The following is a 20464-nucleotide window of genomic DNA, read 5'->3' as shown; positions in this document are numbered from 1 at the left end:
CAGTAATTCATCCATTCGCAAAGCACATTGCTTCATCTTGGTGGGACCGTGATTGTGACCACCCCATCCCACACAATAATATAAACATGGACAGGTATCAAAGCTCATCAAATAGCAGAACAACAGAGGATAAAGTGTCAACAAACACAAAATGGGATTCAGGGAAAAAAGTAGACTCAGACCATACTTCAGGGAACCACTAGATCACAGCACAAGAGGAGGAATTGGAGGTGAAAGGGAGAGATTGATGGGATCTTTGCAGTTGTGAGAAAGCTAGGAGGTGGAAAAACGAGAGATCGTGACATCAGCGGACATTAAATCCTGGAAGGGAGACTCGCGGCAACTGAGGAAGACAGCTCTATGGGTACAAAAAAAAAAGAGGTGTTTAAAGGAATGGAGGTGATTGTTACGTTTAGACTTCGGGAGGGTAATAAGGAAAGGATTTATAGTATATCTGGAGTGGCAGCGGATTGGGCAAAGAGATGATAGCGTAGGAAGAGCAAGATGACAATCGAGCAGGTAAACAAACTGCAAGGCAGCCAACTTACTTGGAGTGAGCAAGACGTATAACCTGATACTCAGCCTCCACTCACAAGGTGCCAATGATTTGGGGAGTAGGGGTGGGGGCATTAGATTCCATGGCCTCGAAGTTAGCAAGATGGAAAGCAGCATCACCGGTCCATGGAGGGGAGTCATTTTCCATGACACCTTGGATGAAGGTCTTGCATATCATTAACTGCTGATGATGGCAAAAGAAAGCATCGGTGTTGTAATGGTTAGATGCGTCGACCTGAGTCTGTGAGGTCAGCCGTTCAAATCCTGGCCGAGTCATACCAAAGCCTTAAAAATGATGTGCTACCTCCTTGCTTGATGCTCAGCATTTAAAAAAGATAGAGCATAGACAAACAACCATAAGTTGTTAATAATAGTGCAGACTTTGATCGGCGTAATGGCCTCCTAAGTCGAAGTTCCTTTTCAGGGAAGAATTATTGAAGCCTTGACCCGATGGAGAATTCAGAGGTTGCAGCTGACTTTGGAGGCCTGCAAAGGAACTTGATTGCCATTGACAGGTTAAAGCTAAAAGTGATACCTAGTAGCTCCATAGACCTTACCTCTCTCAGAGATTGACCACAGAAATAATTTGAGGCATTTGCCGGCAGATTCTAATGGAGGGACAAAATGAGAATATTGGTGTTTCTTGCATTAAAATAAATGTTTCAGGTAGATATTTTCTCAGGATCTGTACAGAAGGACAATGCCACATTTGGCCGAGCAGAGGGGTGAGGAACTATGCTGCACAGTGGCAGCTTCTGCAAAGTGATATGATGGATTTTCCAGTAACAACAAGAGGATATTGATGTATATCAAGAGTAATGGTACCAGAACACTACCTTGAGGGACTCTAGGCTCTCGAGGTGGGTTATGATAGAGAATTACATCCCAAGTAAGCCACTGCCTGTGAGTACATTGGAAGTCTGAAAACCATTCTTGGAGGAAACCATGTATAACATTATCTGACTGTTTTCAAACCAGAGAGGGGTACCAGACAGAATCAAATACATGGAAGATGTCTCGTCAGATAGTCCTGACGTCGATATTTAGAATGAGGGCATCAATCCAAGAAGCAGCATGTCCAAGGTGGAATGGCATGGGGTGAAGCAAAACTGATGACTGGAGATGGGAAAGTTCGAGAAAATATGTGACTTGAGGTCTGCTACAGTTAACGATTCCATGAGCTAACAACGAGAAGAAGGCTCACTGCTTGAGAGATGAAAGGGTACGTTTTGAAAAAAAAATTATTGTAAATTGAGTTAACTTTGGCAGTGTTCCATAATTCAGACAGGCAGCTATCAAAGAATGTTCCTGAAAGAAAAGAGAGAGGGACCTTGGATTTTTCTACAAAGCAGAGTTAAAGTAGTTAGCCTTAGTGTGAGCAGAATCCATCATGACCCCAACCTTCAAGAGTAAGGGAACCGATGAAGAGCATGTTCTGAGGTCGTTTCACCAACTTCCATCGTGGCTACGTGGATGATGAGATACCTGTGGGGTCAGACCTCAGATGGCTCAAATGTTGAGTTATAGCACCTCTGCGGACAAAAACGCAATCTTTTTTTTATGATTATGGTTAATGATTTATGGATAGATTATAGGCTCCCATCAGTGAGTTGGCTTTCCAGGAGGAAATGATTTGGCAATTGCTTCAACACATGAATCCTTTTACCAGGAAGGAAAAGTTGGGCATGATAGCTGAAGGCGTGAAAGTATCAACTGAGAGAGCAGTTTACTGATAAATTAATCTATGGCAATGCCGATATCCAAAGATGAAGAGATAATGGACCATTCAGTGTAAGAGATGGTGGAGACCAAGCTGCCCAATGAAAACAAAAAAGTGTCAGACATGGTGAGGCTTTGATTGTTCTTTAAAGACTGCAAGAGAGACAGACACTTTCAAGAAGGCGTGATCTGAGGAGCCAAGAAAAGCCGAGGAAGAGCAGGAAAGGTCTGGAAGTTGTCGATGATCAAGGCAAGCAGAGAATGGGGACCATTCGGAGAAATATAGGTTAAGAATCCCACAGATTGGCTAATTAATGCATGAAGTGTCATAAAAAAAAAGACTTTGGCAGCAACACCATGGACAGTCCGAATCACTGCAGATGAGGAAGAGAAGGTTTGGGTGGGAGGAGGGAGTCTAAATTGGATGAGACATCCTCAAGCACAGAGGACAACAGTGCGGATTGGGGTTCAGGCAAGAGTGGTGGGGGCATGGGTAGGAGTAAGATCAGAAGACACAAGAGGAGGTGGGGAAGGGTTGACTTTGGAACAATTTTCATTAAAGTACATGATGAATGTTAATTAAAGGGACAGGTGGTACGGTGTGTATGCATTTATGTCATCGTGGTTTCTGTTTCAGGATACCTAAATTTGCAACGCGGTCACACACGTAACAGCTGCCATGAAAAGTAGTGTTCCTGAATGCTTTTGCCAAGGCTTCATTGTTCTTGCATGATGGACTGTGAATAAATGGGTTTATTTTGTGTAGAAGAAAGGAGAAAGGGAAACATCAGCGAGTATGGTGGAAAATTTGGAAGAAATCGAAGGAGAAAACGAGAGGACAAATAAACAGAGAAGGATTCACCATAGTTCAAAGTGGAAAGACAGCATGAACATAATCACGTATATGAGCAAATGGAAGAGATTAATCAATGAAAGGATTAAATAGGTTATGTGAACAAGGGGAGACAGGGAGGTAGCAAGAGAGTGCAGGAGTGGATGGAGGGAATGGGAAGGAGGTATCAGACCAGCAATCAGGAAAGTATTATGCATGGGTCAAAGGGTATTTTAAAATTCCAAATTAGAAGAAGCAAGAGAAATATATTTGAGGAAGGGAAGGGATTTGATGACAGGTGGTATATATATATATATATGTGTGTGTGTGTGTGTGTGTGTGTGTGTGTGTGTGTGTGTGTGTGTGTGTGTGTGTGTGTGTGTGTGTGTGTGTGTGTGTGTGTGTGTGTGTGTGTGTGTGTGTACATCTGAAAATCTTCCCTGACTCCACTGAGGGGAACTTCACAAATTTTGCATCCAGTACTTATTGATCGTACCCAGGGTCAGGTCATGGGCACAAATACAGTAACACTCGCTGTGGTGGGAGAAAACGACTTATAATGTATGCCTGTACACATTCCACAGTGCAAGTGTTTTACTGACTTCTGCTGCAGACAGTGGAGATTATATTAGCCATGGCAAAAACAAACAAACAAAAAATCTTTTTTAATTAAAGTTTTTAATTAAAGCCAAGTTTAAATCTAGAGAGAGAGAGAGAGAGAGAGAGAGAGAGAGAGAGAGAGAGAGAGAGAGAGAGAGAGAGAGAGAGAGAGAGAGAGAGAGAGAGAGAGAGAGAGAGAGAGAGAGAGAGAGAGAGATAGATATAGATATATAGATATATATATATATATATATATATATATATATATATATATATATATATATATATATATATATATATATATGTATGGAGATCAAGAAACATGGCAGAGATCAATAACGCATTTCCATTGAAATGTTGAGATCTTTGTCAAGATGCTGGTAAAGATGTATCCATCCAGAAATCAGAGATCAATGAAGGGCAGTCAAGATGAGACTTCACCAAACTACAAGACAAAACAGTTTTACCCTGAAAATATGGTCTTGGTGGCTTGGGCATGTACTGACTGCAATTCTGGTGAAATGGTTCGTCCTCAACATCGAACACACCATTATGGAACAGCTTCAGTTCCCTGATAAGCTCTTCAAATACAAGTTCAACATAATCAAATGACTAATTGAGATCTTTAGACCATATGAGCTCACGCAAGACCACATTGAAACAGCATTCCAAGTCATTGATTTTTATTTTTTTGGTTCATGCTGCCCTGCACATGTGGAATTCAAGCTGAATTGGCTGAATTATCAAACACGTACAAATTCAAAAATGGTTCCAATATACTCGAAGCTTCCACCGACATCCGTTTGCCCAAGAACAAGTCTTCAATCTGACAATGACACTGAATCCTCGCTGGAGGTTTGACTTGTGCGTAGGATAAAAACCCTCCACTAACATGAAGCTAAAGCTTTGCAACAGTTGCAACCTTGAGTCCAGCAAAACAAGAAGCAAGAGACTGTCCTCAGTAATTGACCAGCATCGGTGGAGAGCATCCACTCTGAATCTGGAAGGTCGGTGGTTAAAATCCGACCTTGGCCGAGTCGAACCAAAGACTAAAAAGGATAGAACACGAACAACCATAGGTTGGCAAACATAGTGCACACCCGATGGGCCTAATGACTTCCACCTGCGTTAAAGTTCCTCGTAAGGGAATGCATATTAAACAGTGAAAATAATTATTCTGCATCTGAAACCATGACAACCAAACGTGGAGATCAATCTTGGTGTTTTGTTGATATGATCTGCCATGACCTTTCCTAGGAAAGCTACATTTTAAACCTCGCCTCCAAAGCCAGTCGCCGACTGAGAATCCTCCGTCGTGCAAAGTCCTTCTTCGGCCCACCTGAGCTCCCGACCACTTACAAAGCTTTCGTCCGCAGCATGATGGAGTACTGCTCTCCCCTCTGGGCTGGTGCTCCTGCCTCCCACCTTTCTCGGCTTCACGCTATGGAAACCAGGGCATTTCGGATCATTGGCATCTCCCGCGATGAGGCTGAGTCTTTGGGCCTCTCACTCTCTCACTGCAGGTTGGTCGGTGGTCTTTCTGTCTTCTACAGTCTCCTCTCCAGCCTCGCCCCCCCCTGCTCTCTCTGCGATTTTTCCCCACCATATTTCCGCAAGGCGCTCAAGGTCCGCCAACAACCCCCTTCTGGTAAAACTACCAAAATCACAGATCACTGCTCACCTTCACTCTTTCATTCCTCTTTTTCCCCGCCTTTGGAATAAACTCCCTCACTCTATTCATTCCCATTCTTCCCTCCAGGCCTTCAAAACAGCTGTTCACCACCACCTCTTATCATCCCCCATCCAAATCCTCGATCTTTTCTACCCCTGATAATCCACCCAAGCCCACCTTCTTCAAATTCCCTGCTTTCCTTCCTGAAAGTCCCTGTAATGTCCATCTTCTATTCCCCATGTTCCCCGTTTCATCCCTCTCCCTACCACAGATCTCCTAATGTCTCTGTTCCCCACTATTTTGTCCTTCCCACTCCTGCCCCTCTTGTCTCATGCCCCCCTTGTTGTGCCTTGTGTGTTAGCTCTCACACGAACCTCGACATGGTATACAAAAAAAACAAAAAAAACAGCATTGAGTGGCAACTTACATTATAGGTGGTACGTAGAATGATGGTAAGCGGTACGTAGATATAAGTGGTACGAAGTGTTATGACTCTTCACTCGGCCGAGTAATGACAGAGTCGAATGAGGGTTTTCGAATGATACGATTTATTTCAGAAGATGGCACTACGCATGCGGAATGCAGCCCAAAGGCCCTTCAGTCAGGTGCCCCCGGACCACATTGAGATTCTTACTTCAAAACAGTTGTATATATAATCACACAAAAGCAGAAATGGGTGTGGACTACAAGTGTGTGCTTAAGGGATAAAGAAATAAAGAAATAAATGCGGCAGTGGGCTTCTTTCCCCCCTCCCTAGGGGCCCTCAGGGAAGTTGGATCAGTCAATCCTCAGATTCGCAACCCAACAGTTCATCTTGCAAACTAATAACTTTCTAAGACTCCTACACCCCTACACTGGCACCTGCTGATAGCAAAGGCGAAACTCTGGTGATGACTAAGAACAGGAATGTGTGGGATATCAGCATACACAGTTTTTCCCCAAGGACATGCTGTTTGTGCAGATGCAGAGTCATAAAGAGTTATCAAAGACATAGTGAAAACAGCATGATACATTTAAAGCAACATTTTAAAGCAAGGTTTGAATAATACACAATTACAAGCAAGGTTAGAATCCCGACAGCTGATTAACACACAGCTAATGGTCCAAAATATGACCACCTAGCATATCATCATAACAGTTTCCCTCCTTGGTCATATTTTGACCATACCCAGCCACACCTGATACTCACCAACCGAGTGGACCCCTATTTGGTTCCTGTAGCAGCTACCCCTAGGCCCCCGTGCCTGCCAAACGGGATTTGCAAATGCCGTGGATAGCCATCAACATTCCCCAAATGAGAAGTCCCCAACTGCCGGTGGTTCAGGTTAGCTTCTGTTGCCTTTTATCTTGCCCACTGCCACAAGTCTCCCATTAAGTTGTCATATACAAATTTGATGTTAAGTCCACACAATATTAAAGGCACTACAAGTCTATACAATATTAACAGCAACATTATTATTTAGGCAATTATACTCAACACTAATTACAACAATAATATTTACAATATGCAAATGTATTAATGGGTGAGCAGCACTGTGAGCGCTCAAGGCATGGTGTAAGCTCCTTTCTCAACTTGCGCTAGAAGACAAAAGAGTCTCATGAGATGCATATTTACATATAAGGGTCATACAAGTATTTTCCATACATTCCTTCACTATCTGGTATTGTCCATTTTCCACGATTATGCATATGCTAGTCAAAACACTGCCACATCTATCATAAACCTCCATCAGCATTTTACTTGTAGATTTCCTTTCTTTCTTGTTACAACTTCCTGTATCTTCGTGTGTAGTGAGATGTATGAGTCCATGTTTGGCTTACCTTTTCACTTGAAAGTTCGTTGAGTAATCAGTAATACCTGGAAGAGTCTTCCCCAGGGCGCCCTCCGCCAGAACACCTTGTTGGCTTCTCAGCTGGTGGGGGTCGGGTCTGGTTGTGGCCCCATACAGAGGTCCTCGGGGTCTTCCTCCATGAGTTCGCTGTTAATTATTATGATGGCCTGGGTGAGGGGTGAGGCTTCACAGCATTTCTTTAGACAAATGGAAATGAGACGTTTGATCAGAAATACTCCAAAAATGATTCCCATGATGATTAGGATTGCTGCCCCTACCAGGCACAGTAACCAGTCTCCCCAGTCATGAAATATAGATCTCCACCCTGCGTAACCCTCCTTATGCTCCACTCGATCGCTCGTGAGAGCTTTCAAGCCTTATAGGTGAAAACACCTATAAGTGAAATGTGTTCTTCTCTGGGAGGTTACTGTATTTTCACAAGATTTCACAACTGTACTCCAAAAGGGTTCTTTCGGGGCCCATGGAACTTGGGTAATTAGAGATGAGTGTTGACCCCATATGAATCCTATTTGTGCAAAGTGCCCCCACTGGGTTTTGTCTTGCGTTTTGGTCTGCCAAGCCACTTCTGTCTTTTCTGCATTTTCCGACGGCCCCTTTTGCCCCGGAGGTGTATACGTGTTCTTTGGCTTGAGTTTGTTTGCTAGTGATAGGCCCCCCCCACAAAGGAGTAGTGTCAGTACCAGGAGTTGCATATTGTGTCGTCAAAGGTTCTGTCACTGTCTCCGTTACTACAAGGTTTACAGCATGCCACTGCACTGAACACTGCAGTCAACTGCAACATAATGACAAGTATTTGTGTAAAAGATTATTTTTAAATGATACCTCCGCACGAGGCTCCCACCATGACTAGAGCTTGCAGGACTGGAAGTTGCTCTGGGTGCGTGGTGAGTGGACGTGAAGGCCAGAGACCTTACTGTACACTACTGTGGATTTTGATCAGGCAAGCATACCTTCCATCCATCTCCTTGTCTGACGGCCAGTAAAGTGTTCTGGTGTTCGTTGCCCCATCTTGTGGTTCTGGGGCGCATCTCAATCTGTTCACCATTCTTCCTAACTCCCCTGCACTATGTCCGTTACTAACTGCCATTGAGATGTACGGTGTTAGTCCTTCTCTGTGCTTCATTAGTTCGCGCTCTCTGGCGGCTTGTTTCACCTCCACCGCCGCTCCTTCCTTCCCGATCCATCGGTTGGTTGTCATCAGAGAGCGTTTGACGGTGTAATCTCTATGTGCTTTGGCCACGTATTCATAATCCTGCCCTGTTTCATCGTAGTCAACAGTGAGTGCAGTGCAAAGCCAATTCCATTCCTTCCAGATCGATGTCGTTGCTCAGCAACCATTCCTCTACATCCCTTTAATTCCGCTTATACTTCCCAAATCCAATGAATTTATCCTGACAGATAGAGGCTCATATAAAGACAACAGACATGCTTTTCTGTCCGCTTCCAAACAAACATCTCGACCCTGACAGGCAGAGAATCGAAACGCTCCCTCGTCAAGGCCCACGATGGCTGCGTGTTCAAACAGCACGAGCCCCGCCCGTAATTTTTCCCAAAACACCGCCATCCTCATCAGTGCGTAGCCTACCAAACGTCCTTGTTCTTGGATGTCTGACATGTAAACTAGGACAAATGTGTCCAAGAGCCACGTCCTAAAGGTTTTGTCTTCACCAGAATAATAATAAGAACAACGCGGAACTCTTAGAGCCGGCGTTTACTACGCGAGACGCGGCTAAAAGATAAACCCACTTTAAATAAAATCCGTTCCTTGTTCAAAGCATTTAAATCCTCCTTTCCATCTGTTGTAGTAATCAACAATAAACCTTTTCGATCGGCTTTATTCTCACAAAACCCATACGCATATCTGCAACAACATAAATATACATAGGGTAAGAATAACAAAATACAATAACTTGTACACATAATACTGAAGGCAAACTCCATACTCTAATCCCAATTACATTCCTCAGAGTACACCATTCCTAATACAGTATACTACATACCATTACTGTTCCAGCACGACCCTCCACGGAGCACGCGGCATACGAGTCATCACCAGCCACCGACCCCCATACACAGTGCTGCCACATCCGCCCAATCTCCGTTGCCGCTAATCACAGTACGGCACTTCATTACCACAACACCATCCATCCTAAATCCCTCGGTCCTGCGCCTCTTCCGCGTCTCTTTTTTTTTTTTTTTTCTCTTTTCCTCTTCCGGTCACGAAGCCCAATCAACAACAACAACAACAACAACAACAACAACAACAACAACAACAACAACAACAACAACAACAACCGGAACAAACATATATATATTACAGCCTTGTTTCAAAGCATTGTCGCTTCCATGTTCCGATAGCGCGTGCACTCGCCTCGAAACACAAAATCGAGCGATCCTTTGAAACGTCAATGTCCTTATTAATTAATTTTACCACAAAGCTATCTCTTTAAAATCTAGTTTGTCCACCATATTCAAAATCAGCCGCCTCGAGAAATTCTTGTACATTGCTCCGACAAGCAGGCACGTTCACAGCAGGGTGTTAATTGCACTTTCAAGTTTGACAAAGCGCGCTGGGCCCATGCGTGATTACGTCATCACGCACTCACATGAGCAATACGTCTTATCAGCGCGTTGGTTTTTACCATCAAACTCACGGAACAAATATTTGACGACATCTCAAATACGTTCGTTTTAAATCGGAATTTTTACAGAATCCTAAGAAGGGCGTCCCCATCTTGTAAAATGTGCTAATCCATTTCGTAAACCCTCACGATAAGCTGTCCTTCGACGGGACGATTTCGTGCTTTCGGCGCGCCTGTTAAATCCTATGGCACGTCATGTGACTCGCAAAACCCCATAAAATAAGTTTTTTCCCAGATTTACGAAAGTCAAGCATAAAACATGCTTAATGACCCCAACAATGAAACCAGAATTGAAACTGACGTTAAAACGAACCCGTAACGTCGATCAGCCTTACGAAACATGCAAAGTGGAAACAGAACTGAATTTCAATTTGAAATCAAAATGATGCTCCGTGGAGACCATCCATTTATCACGTACAGTGTTCAAAGCCAAAACAGCATACAGAGTTTATCGGACCATGAGAAAATCCGAACGTTGGTCCATTTGACATCCCATTTGACAAACTGTCTGCTGAAGTGGTTTTAATTATTCAATTCCCCATCCAGTTCACACACACACACACACACACACACACACACACACACACACACACACACACACACACACACACACACACACACACACACACACACACACACACACACTCTCTCAATGACATTTTCCCATCACTGAATTAACAACACGTGCAGAATCGGTCATCATGGTCCTTCCTCCAGATTTGGTGTGCGTAATTCACCTCGTCCAAAGTCTTCACATTGACGATGACGACCCATCATTATCTCCATACAAACATACAAGTTGTTCCACACATACAAGTTCCAGGTTGGAACACTCAACTTACGTCTAACACAAAACTCAACCTTCCCCACCACATTGTATTCACAAATACATCCAAACAGGTAACTTCTACAAACAGCCCTTCTCCTGGCTCATTAACCTTGTGTTCTTTTCCTGCTGGTTCAAGATTCCTCTGAATCTAATCGCTACGTCCTGTCTCACTTTGTGACTCCGTTAGCCACGCTGCAAACGCTCTCCAGTGTTTTCCACTTTCACCGATAACTTTAAGTGTTGTTCCTTTGGGTAACTCTATGTTCTTTGCAGAGTTATTCCCCATCTTTGTTCTTATCTTACCAACCGCCTAATAGCTGTAAATCGTTTCTCCTTTTACGTCGGGACCGAAATCCCTTTCAATCAGCCGCCTAATAGCTGTAAATCGTTTCTCCTTTTACACCGGGACCGAGATCCCTTTCGACCCGCCGCCTAATAGCCTCAAACCCAATGAAGGCCTCTAACCTTCCCTCTCTTGGTACAGGATTCCAACCTGTTTCCTCCTTATTTCACACGGATACCTTTATCCTCGACCCTTACCGGTTCTAACATACGGCCTGCCAGCCCTCTTGTGCCCTTCAAACAAACCGCATTCGAATCACCTCATGTTTTACCGTTACAGTTCTTGATCCGAGCAGATCCTGGAGCTGCGTCCAGCGGGGCACTGCCCACCAAGTGTACAGTTTTCACCTAACTAGGGCTCCCTGTCTTAGGTGCCCCATACGTGCAATTTCCACGTACCTTTAGCTGAACCCTTGTGATCGCTGTACACCAAGTGGAGTCCCGCCGTCCACACCGCCAGCATCAGTCGCATCCCATCCTCGTCGCCAATTGTTATGACTCTCCACTCCGCCGCGTAATGACAGAGTCGAATGAGGGTTTTCGAACGATACGATTTATTTCAGAAGACGGCACTACGCATGCGCGATGCAGCCCAAAGGCCCTTCAGTCAGGTGCCCCGGACCACATTGAGATTCTTACTTCAAAACAGTTGTATATATAATCACACAAAAGCAGAAATGGGAGGGGACTACAAGTGTGGGCTTAAGGGATAAAGAAATAAAGAAATAAATGCGGCAGTGGGCTTCTTTTCCTCCTCCCTAGGGGCCCTCAGGGAAGTTGGATCAGTCAATCCTCAGATTCGCAACCCAACAGTTCATCTTGCAAACTAATAACTTTCTAAGACTCCTACACCCCTACACTGGCACCTGCTGATAGCAAAGGCGAAACTCTGGTGATGACTAAGAACAGGAATGTGTGGGATATCAGCATACACAGTTTTCCCAAGGACATGCTGTTGTGCAGCTGCAGAGTCATAAAGAGTTATCAAAGACATAGTGAAAACAGCATGATACATTTAAAGCAACATTTTAAAGCAAGGTTTGAATAATACACAATTACAAGCAAGGTTAGAATCCCGACAGCTGATTAACACACAGCTAATGGTCCAAAATATGACCACCTAGCATATCATCATAACACGAAGGACCCTTTCTACTCAACTATGTAAGTAATTAAATTGTAATTCTGGATAATGCTGCAGCAATTTAGTTCAGGTCCGAATCCAGATCCGGCTTATCAGTGGGATACAAAACGTAAACTAATCATCGTGGTGGAGGTATGCGCTCTACCGAGTTAGTTCCCTTCTAGTTACCCTCGCCGAAAGGAGAGGATGTTGCATTTGGGTCCATTTGTTTGTTTGTCCGTTTGTTACCGACAGGTCACAATTTTAAACCGATCTTCACGAAACTTTACCACATGGTGGAGTTTGTCACAAGGAAGAAGACTATTGTTTTTGAGGTCAAAAGGTCAACAACTTAGGTGAGGTTTCTAAATTCCTCAAATTTCATCCAATTGACTTGAAATTTGAAGAGAATTTATATTTCAGGCCAATTAATTCAACCAGCCAATTATTTTGGAGGTCCACATAGGCCAAAAGGTCAACACAGGCCGAATTTCTGAAATTGTCAATTTTCATCTGATTAATTTGATATTTGAAAAGGAATTGCATATTTGGTTATTGAATTCAATCACCAATTATTTTTTAGGTGAAATTTGTTTTATGGATTTTGTAAGTGTCGTGCTCTGCATGACGTCTTCTTCTTGTTTGTCTGTTTATTTGTTTGTCCACACAGAACTTTAGTGTTTTTCTCCACAACCGTTTGGCGGATTGAGACGAAATTTTCACAATTTATGCGACTACTCATGTAGAATGTTTAAATGATAATTATGACATCTTATGTCACGTGGTGTGGCAGTAATGTTGGAAAAACGGAAAAAAAACTTTGGAACTCTGTATCTCAGAAATCACACCAAGGAAGAAATTAAAACTTGGCGCATAGCAAGTACTCCTCATGGGAAATGAGTGCGATATCTTTACGATGTCATAGGTGCCTTCGTTGTGACATCATAATTGTATATGTAGAATGCTACATGCGATCAGTATGAAAATTTTTGATGTTCATCTCGGGATAAAATGGTCCACAAAATTTTTGATGACAACAGTCACGTGATTCAGCAGCCATATTGTTTTTGTTTTTTTAACCTTCAAAAATCTTCTTCTCTGAAATGGTTGAACCAGTCATCACTGTCAGCAGTTATAAAGTGGCAGTTCTAATTTATGTCTCATTAATTACGTAACACACCAGTACACAAATGCCACACAAAACAAGTCCTGGTGAGGGTCTGCAATCTCTGATTGCTCTTTTACTAGTTGTTCTTGTGCTTATAACTGACCATTGCAATATTGATCCCAGGTCTAAATAACAGTTTTTAAAATTAACTATTTCAGGCGAAGAAACTTTTCACATTCTTTTTTTACTATAGTTCCATTTATTTTTTTAATGTTCATCATTTCTGTATTGTCCTTCCAAGTAAAAAAAAAAAATACCAATAAAACTATTATACTCTTTTATAGAGTCAAAATGTGATTTCAAGAGACTTCTCTCAGAAATCAACAAGACTTGACATTGATATTCGAAGGCACTCTGCAGGCTCTCGAGTAGAATCCGACTCGGTTTACAAAATAATTCACAACCATGGTCTCATTCTTACTGGAAGGAGTTAGCAGAAACTGCTGTTGATATTTTTCCATTGGAGTCAGCCTCTTTCCTGGGTTTTCTTTGGTCAAGGCAGAATCTCTGTCAAGCAGCTAAGCTCTACACTTCCACAAGATGTAACAACAAGCAAACAAAGTCCATCTCACCCATCATACTCGGTAACTAGGACGTGGGTGGCATGTGTCCAAGGAAATATTGAAGAGCCCACCACAAGTTGTCAAGATGCCCTGAGGGCATTGAGTCACCACAATGTGTGGACTGGCACCACAAGGAAATTGAACTAGGAAGGGCAGGCAAATTACCTCCTCTCTGAAGGTAATCAGGTTTCCCTTGACAATTTAATAAGGAAATGCCAATTCTCTTGAGGCTCTCTTGGTTTCCAAAAGTTTAGAATCTAAATCTTTCTGTCTTCAATCAGAGGACAACCCATAGCCTCTCAGATGACGAGTGCTGTCTTTACCACGAAGCCACCATCAAGCCTGAGTATTGTCTATACGTAATGGTATACAATTTAACTGAGTGTATACTGCTTCTTTTACTTTATTAGTCTGTCCTCTGCTCAGCGGGAGACAGGGTTCTGTAATAACTTATGTGTGTCTGTGTGTCTTTCCAGGCCATAACGTTTTTACCATTTGAGCTTTTGTCATCGAATTTTCAACAAAGCTTTAATATGACAATATGGAGAAGACAAATTAAGAATTTGGTCAAAAGGTCAAAAGTTCAAAGGTACCGTTTAGGATATGGAAGAAGAAGTCCGAGTACAAAGTGGACGGGTTTTGCATTTTCAGATGCTTTCTCGTTACCTCCGCCACCGAAGGTGGAGGTTATGTTTTCACCCCTTTCTGTTTGTTAATTGCCAGAATCCTTCAGATTTCGGATCTGGATACGAGAATTATTTAATTTTTGAAGTGATTCTTCACCATTGAGAGATAGGGCCAAAAACTATTTCGTACTGTATCGCATGATATTTCAAAAATGTATTGGGCCCGATATGTTCTCATGGTTCAGGCATTACGTGGTGGAGGTATGCGCTCGGCAGAGTACCCTTCTAGTTTCTTAATATAATGACGAAGTACTTATCTTTCAATCCTCTCTTATAGTTGGGAGGCCATTGATGATGCTCAGATCTACAATCAGCCTGTAGTTGTAGTTTTACAAAGCACAACTTCTCATCTGACTGCAGCTATCTGAGATTCTGTGATGAGCATTCCATTATTCTCTCCTATTATTGGTGTCTTTGCTTGTTGGGTGTTCATCAGTTTCCAAGTTTTTTTGTTGGTTCTTGATATTTTTATTTCTGAATTATATTTTACATTCGAGGCACTAATCCTGTCTCCATTTTGCACTATTGCACCGCACCAGTGCGGGGTTTTTTTTTGCACCGCACTCCTTTGATTCCCTTTCTCCATCGTTATGCTCGAGTTTGAATGCACTCTGCTGGTAAAATAGCTTTTGGATGTACTTGGACATCCAGGATTGTCATTTCTTTGGTCTACCAAATTCATCATTTTCAAATTTGTTCAGATGTTGAATTTCGAATGAGGCAGTCTTCTATGGTTGTGATCAATCAGAATGTAAACTGAGTAAATCTTCCTCCAATCTCAGCCTCAAGTTACACCCTAACAATGGGGTATTGCAGTTGGTCAAGCGCATTGTTTTTCTTGGGATCACTTGACTAGTTGCGTTTCAGTATTATTCTGAAGATCATCAAGACAAGGTTTTGATAGATTTCCACGTCAGTCCCTGGGAAGTTGGGTGTGTTGATGCTTAAATGAAAATGCTTAAATGGAAATCATTAGAGTCAATGTGATTTCTCTACTCTCCAATGGATGGATGCCATGCTGGTCTCGTCAACAACGTGGTGGGATGCCTCAAGTTCGTGAGGATAATATTATTAAACCTGGAAAACTCCAGGAGTTGTAGACCTCACATATTTGTCTTTCCCAATCAAATTTTCCTGTTGTTTCTTCTCAGTGATTGGATGCATGTGGTTTAACTTTGGCAATCTATGTGTCATACCATTGGATATTGAAACATCATGTCTTGAAGTTATGATCACAAGTGTATCTCATTCTACTTTCAAAAAAAAAGATTCATATTTCTGTTGGCCTGAGGTCTTGCAGCCACACAACACATGACTTTCGAAATGACATATTTCGTCCCAGAATTCTCGGTGGGCATGCGCAGAAATCCCATGAAACATCGGCGTTCAGGGCATCATAAAGTATATTGTGTGTCAGAGATAAGGATTGTTACCTAAAATGGCTCACAAAACTTCTAAAATGAGCTTAAAATACTTGGAAAAGTACCCGAGAGAAAGGGCTGTGCCTCTACACACAAAAAGACTTGGAGAACTTTCTCAGCTTGTTGAACGAGAAGCGCTCATACTGCAAACTCCCAACCATGTGGACCGGTCCAAGACCCGAGTGGACGGGCGTGTGCTCCACAAACCTCTCCAACAGATCTCTACCAGTGAATGAACTGTTTATCTGTGTGAGGTGCTTCTGAACACCAATGTGAAGGACATACATATCTGGGCTTGTTTAAAATGATGATATTTATGATTAATCATGTTGGGAAGGAGCAGGGGGTAGGGGTGGAAACTATGGGAGCTGAGAGGGCTGTTATAAATATAGTTTGTTGGGTTCCAGGGCCACGTGAGAAATTATACCAGATTTTTGCATCTAGTGCTAAAAGTTGAAGCATCCGTCCATGTGCGTGTGTGTTCTTTACATATACAGTGCTAGAAATATCTGCTCCCTCTGGGAGCATTAGCGAGTCATTTTGCCCCCTTTTCAGGTGGGGAGCGAGGGGGATTTTTTTTTCCCTTGTGCCTATGACCTGACCCTTGGTACTACCAACATGTATGCAAAATTTGGGGGAGATTATTTTTCCCATGATTTTCAGATGTACATTCATGCAGAGAATTTACTTATTTAATACCAGCAGGGGTATCCAGCGTTGCCAGGTGCTGTTCTAATCCTGTTGGAATTTTGAAGAAATCTATTTTTTTTCCATTTTGTTGTGGGGACCTGAAGCCTTTCCCTACACCCATTAAGGAATGGGGTCAGGGATCATTTAATATTACCTCTCACAGAGCCACAGAGCTACAGAGGCTTTGGCACTATATAGAGCTATTTTTGTTTTTTTTATTCTAAATTTTCAAACCGTTTTTGGAACCTAAACTACTCCCTGGCACTCACTGATGAATCTCTGAAAGTTTGACGAAGATCCGTTCGACCATCCCTGAGAAAAATGGTGACAGACAGACAGACAAACGACTCTCTTCTACAGTATCGATAGTAGTATAGATAAAGTAGTTTTAATATTGTAGGATATTTTTGATAGTTGGAAGAAGATAGAACTTCCGATGAGGAAGAAGAAAAAGAAAAATACAAAAAGCAGTAAAATAATAAAAAGATGTCACAATAATAAGTATCAGGTGCCTGCTTGATCGATACACCTACCCGCCTCTAAGCTGTCTATCCTGAGTTTAAATCCCGACCCAGCTATAAACTGTCATCCTGGTATTTCACAGGCAAGATGATTCATCAATGTGTGTGCTGTTAAACGGGTGTCTCGCTTGCCGGATTTAGTTGGTGGACGTTAAAGATACCATGGTGTCCTTCGCGAGGAGTCGGAGAGCTATCACCGGCACCATGTTCAAATTTCCGCCCTAACTTTACTCGAACATCAGGAGTGGCCAGCGGGTTCGTGAAAGACTTGGGCCAAGGTTCTCCCGGCGAACCCCGCAAGAACGTGGGAATAATTGTGGCCATTAAAGAAGAAGAAATGCCTACTTTTTTATAAACACGGTCTTGGTTCATGGAAGAGCTAGGACACAGGACACGACATAACAAAGGGAACAGCAGCAGAAAGGGGAAACGCCAGTGGAAGGTAGATGGACAAACAAGGGATGTAGGTCATGATGAGGGTTAGGGGAGAACTCAAGGGATGGACAAGATGGATGCATAAGCAAAAAATTTGGGATGGGTGGAAGGTGGTTGTACAGGTGGGAAAAGAGAGGAATAAATAAGTGGAGCTGAGTAGTGGTTGTGGATTTAGGCAGCTTCATGAGGATGGGGTTGCTGGTGGACTGCATGCATTCTGTAGATACTTGAGGGTGGGAGGATGGGGGGGGGCAGAGCAAAGACAGGGAAGAGGGTGCAAGTCCAGAAATGAGGCAGAAGAAGACAGAGACCACTGACCTATCGGCAATGGCGAAGTGATAGGCCCATAGACTCAGCCTCATTGTGAGAGTTTCCAACAATTTTTATGGCCTTGGTTTCCATGGTGTCAAACTGAGCAAGATATGAGGCAGGGGCGCCAGCCCAGAGGGGAGAGCAGTACTCCATCAAGCTGCGGATGAAAGCCTTGTGCGGATTCCACCACTTCCTGAAAATTCTAATGCACAACCATTAAAGCAAAGTTGAAGTTCCTCATGAAAATTTTACATTGTCACACAACTCCTGAACCCTCGTCTTTTCCAGCGATCCCTTATACTGTTCACATTCAACTTGTATCATGTCAGCGATTTAAACTGTCCAAATAAACATATTTGGAATTCAAAATCATTATTTATGGACTGAAATTATAACTCCGAGGTAGCTTATTCTCATTTGAGCTCTCGAACCTGGGTTTCGTTCCCAACCCAATGGATAAGCTCTCATCCTGGTTCTTTGCAGGTGACGTGTTGCACCAATGCGTTTGCCATCTTTCTGAGCAAGGTGTCAAGCCAGCTGCCCCCATGTGCAGGCATTAACTGGTGGATGATAAAGATTCCAGATAACCTTTCCAAAAGAGCAGGCCATTCTGTGCCAGAAATATGGTCAAAATTTTGATTCGAGCCCTGATCTATGAGGGCAAGACATCAGCGATATAATCGAGAACCGACGTTAGGATTATACCCCCCCCCCCCTGAATATTCGGCAAACCAGCAGCCAGTAACACACGTAGGAATGATCATTTATGAGTGTACAAGAAGTGTACGAGGCAAGCAACGCATGTTCATCAGATGTCAGGAGTCAATGTGTTAAAAAAAAAAGCCAGTACTCAACCCTCCTCCCTGAAGAGCTCCACTTCTACTAGAACTTGGAGTGTTTCTAAAGGTACAATGCTGTAGTTCAATGGTTTTTATGCTAACTTACACACAAGTTAAAAAGCCAGCCTAATGCCACCTTTGTATTACTGCCATCCCAAATACAGACGAAAACCTATTAGTTCATTACAGTAAGCGTAGTTGCTGAATGATGATGGACCTTCTCCCATATAGGAGCAGATTGCCACTGTGTCCCTCTATGTTACCATGACATTATGATGATAGGAGAGTGCAGAGTGCCAGGGAGGCAGTGCAGGGAGTGAGGCTGGGTGATTGCATGTTTCCGACGCTTGCTGTCCCGGGCTAACATCACTTAGTCGTTGTGCATAGTGCGTGTGAGTGTCTGTGTGACGAACGCCCAGACACACTCCGTGCTTGTCACGGCCACTCTACTAATCGCTCTGATGTGTCACTAAATTTTACATTTCCCTCGGGACAGCCCGCTTGGCGCTTGCACTCACTTCATCCCCTAATTACCTTTTAATTCTGCTGCAGCAGCTAATTATGTTTAATTAACATCTCCCTAGCACGCCGAGTGTCGGCCAAGGGCATGCATCTGGGTGGAATGAGCAGCAACATGGATTCTGCCCTCCGGGAGTTGGGCCACATGCGTGTCCTGCCTGCCTGTTGGACTCAAAGTCTTGAAATGACCAAGAGGAGTATTTGGCAAGTCGGCCACAACCCAGCTTGGGCATACGATAAAACTTGCGCCAAATGTCATCCTGATCTGATCGTTTTCCTGCGGCTCACTGATCTCATCTTGCTATGTGACCAAGCGTTCATGAAACGATGCATGAGAGCCATTCGCTTGGCTCCTCACATCTTACTCTGCACTGTATGTCCGTTTGACGGAGACGTCCAGATCCATCTGAGCTGCACTGTTCCACCAGAAAAATTTCAATTGAGCCAATATCCCAAATATCTAGTGAATCCCCGGGCAGGCTGTACTCCTGACACGTACTGAGACACATCTATAGTGTGCGGTGCTCTTTCTCACATGCGGCAGCTGCCGAGTCCCCACGAGCACGCGCTCCACAGCTGTGCGCACGTGGAGGGTGCATTTGCTCGAGTGTTGATGTTGGCAGGGGCGGCGCTGTTTTGAGATCCCCGCTGGGAGTTTGAGCCATGTCTCTGCTGAGCAGATGTGCACTTGGTCCCGGTTTGCTGGGTTGGTAACCATTAGAGATTTCCTCTCCAACTTCCGACTGCCTCACGCCCCCACCCTCCAATCCTCCCCCTACTCTTCCTACTCCCTGTAAGGCTATAGCCCACACTCCTCTCTCTCCTCCACTCTCCCCTGACCTGCACAGCATTCTCACCCCAAGGCAACCCTCCTCACCATCCGCTCCTTCTCCATTGAGACACAACGGGAGGTCACCAAGAGGCCGCAGCTGGATGGTTGGGCTGATCCTGCACCTCACACCATGTAAGGAAACTAGTGTGACATCGTCAGGCCAAGGACAAGCCACTGGTCTACACTTTGTCTGTGCATCTGCTTTCGTTGCTGTATTGCATCAAAATCCTCCATAATTTGCATTCCAAAAATCTATCTTGTATACTCAGAAAGTTTGCAGTTACATCGATGCAAATTCTAAATACACCATG

Source organism: Eptatretus burgeri, chromosome 16 (assembly GCF_056783735.1).
Source record: "Eptatretus burgeri isolate ZD-2024b chromosome 16, Ebu_testis_v1, whole genome shotgun sequence".
NCBI classification, from domain to species: Eukaryota; Metazoa; Chordata; class Myxini; order Myxiniformes; family Myxinidae; genus Eptatretus; species Eptatretus burgeri.
This window is presented reverse-complemented; position numbering follows the sequence as displayed.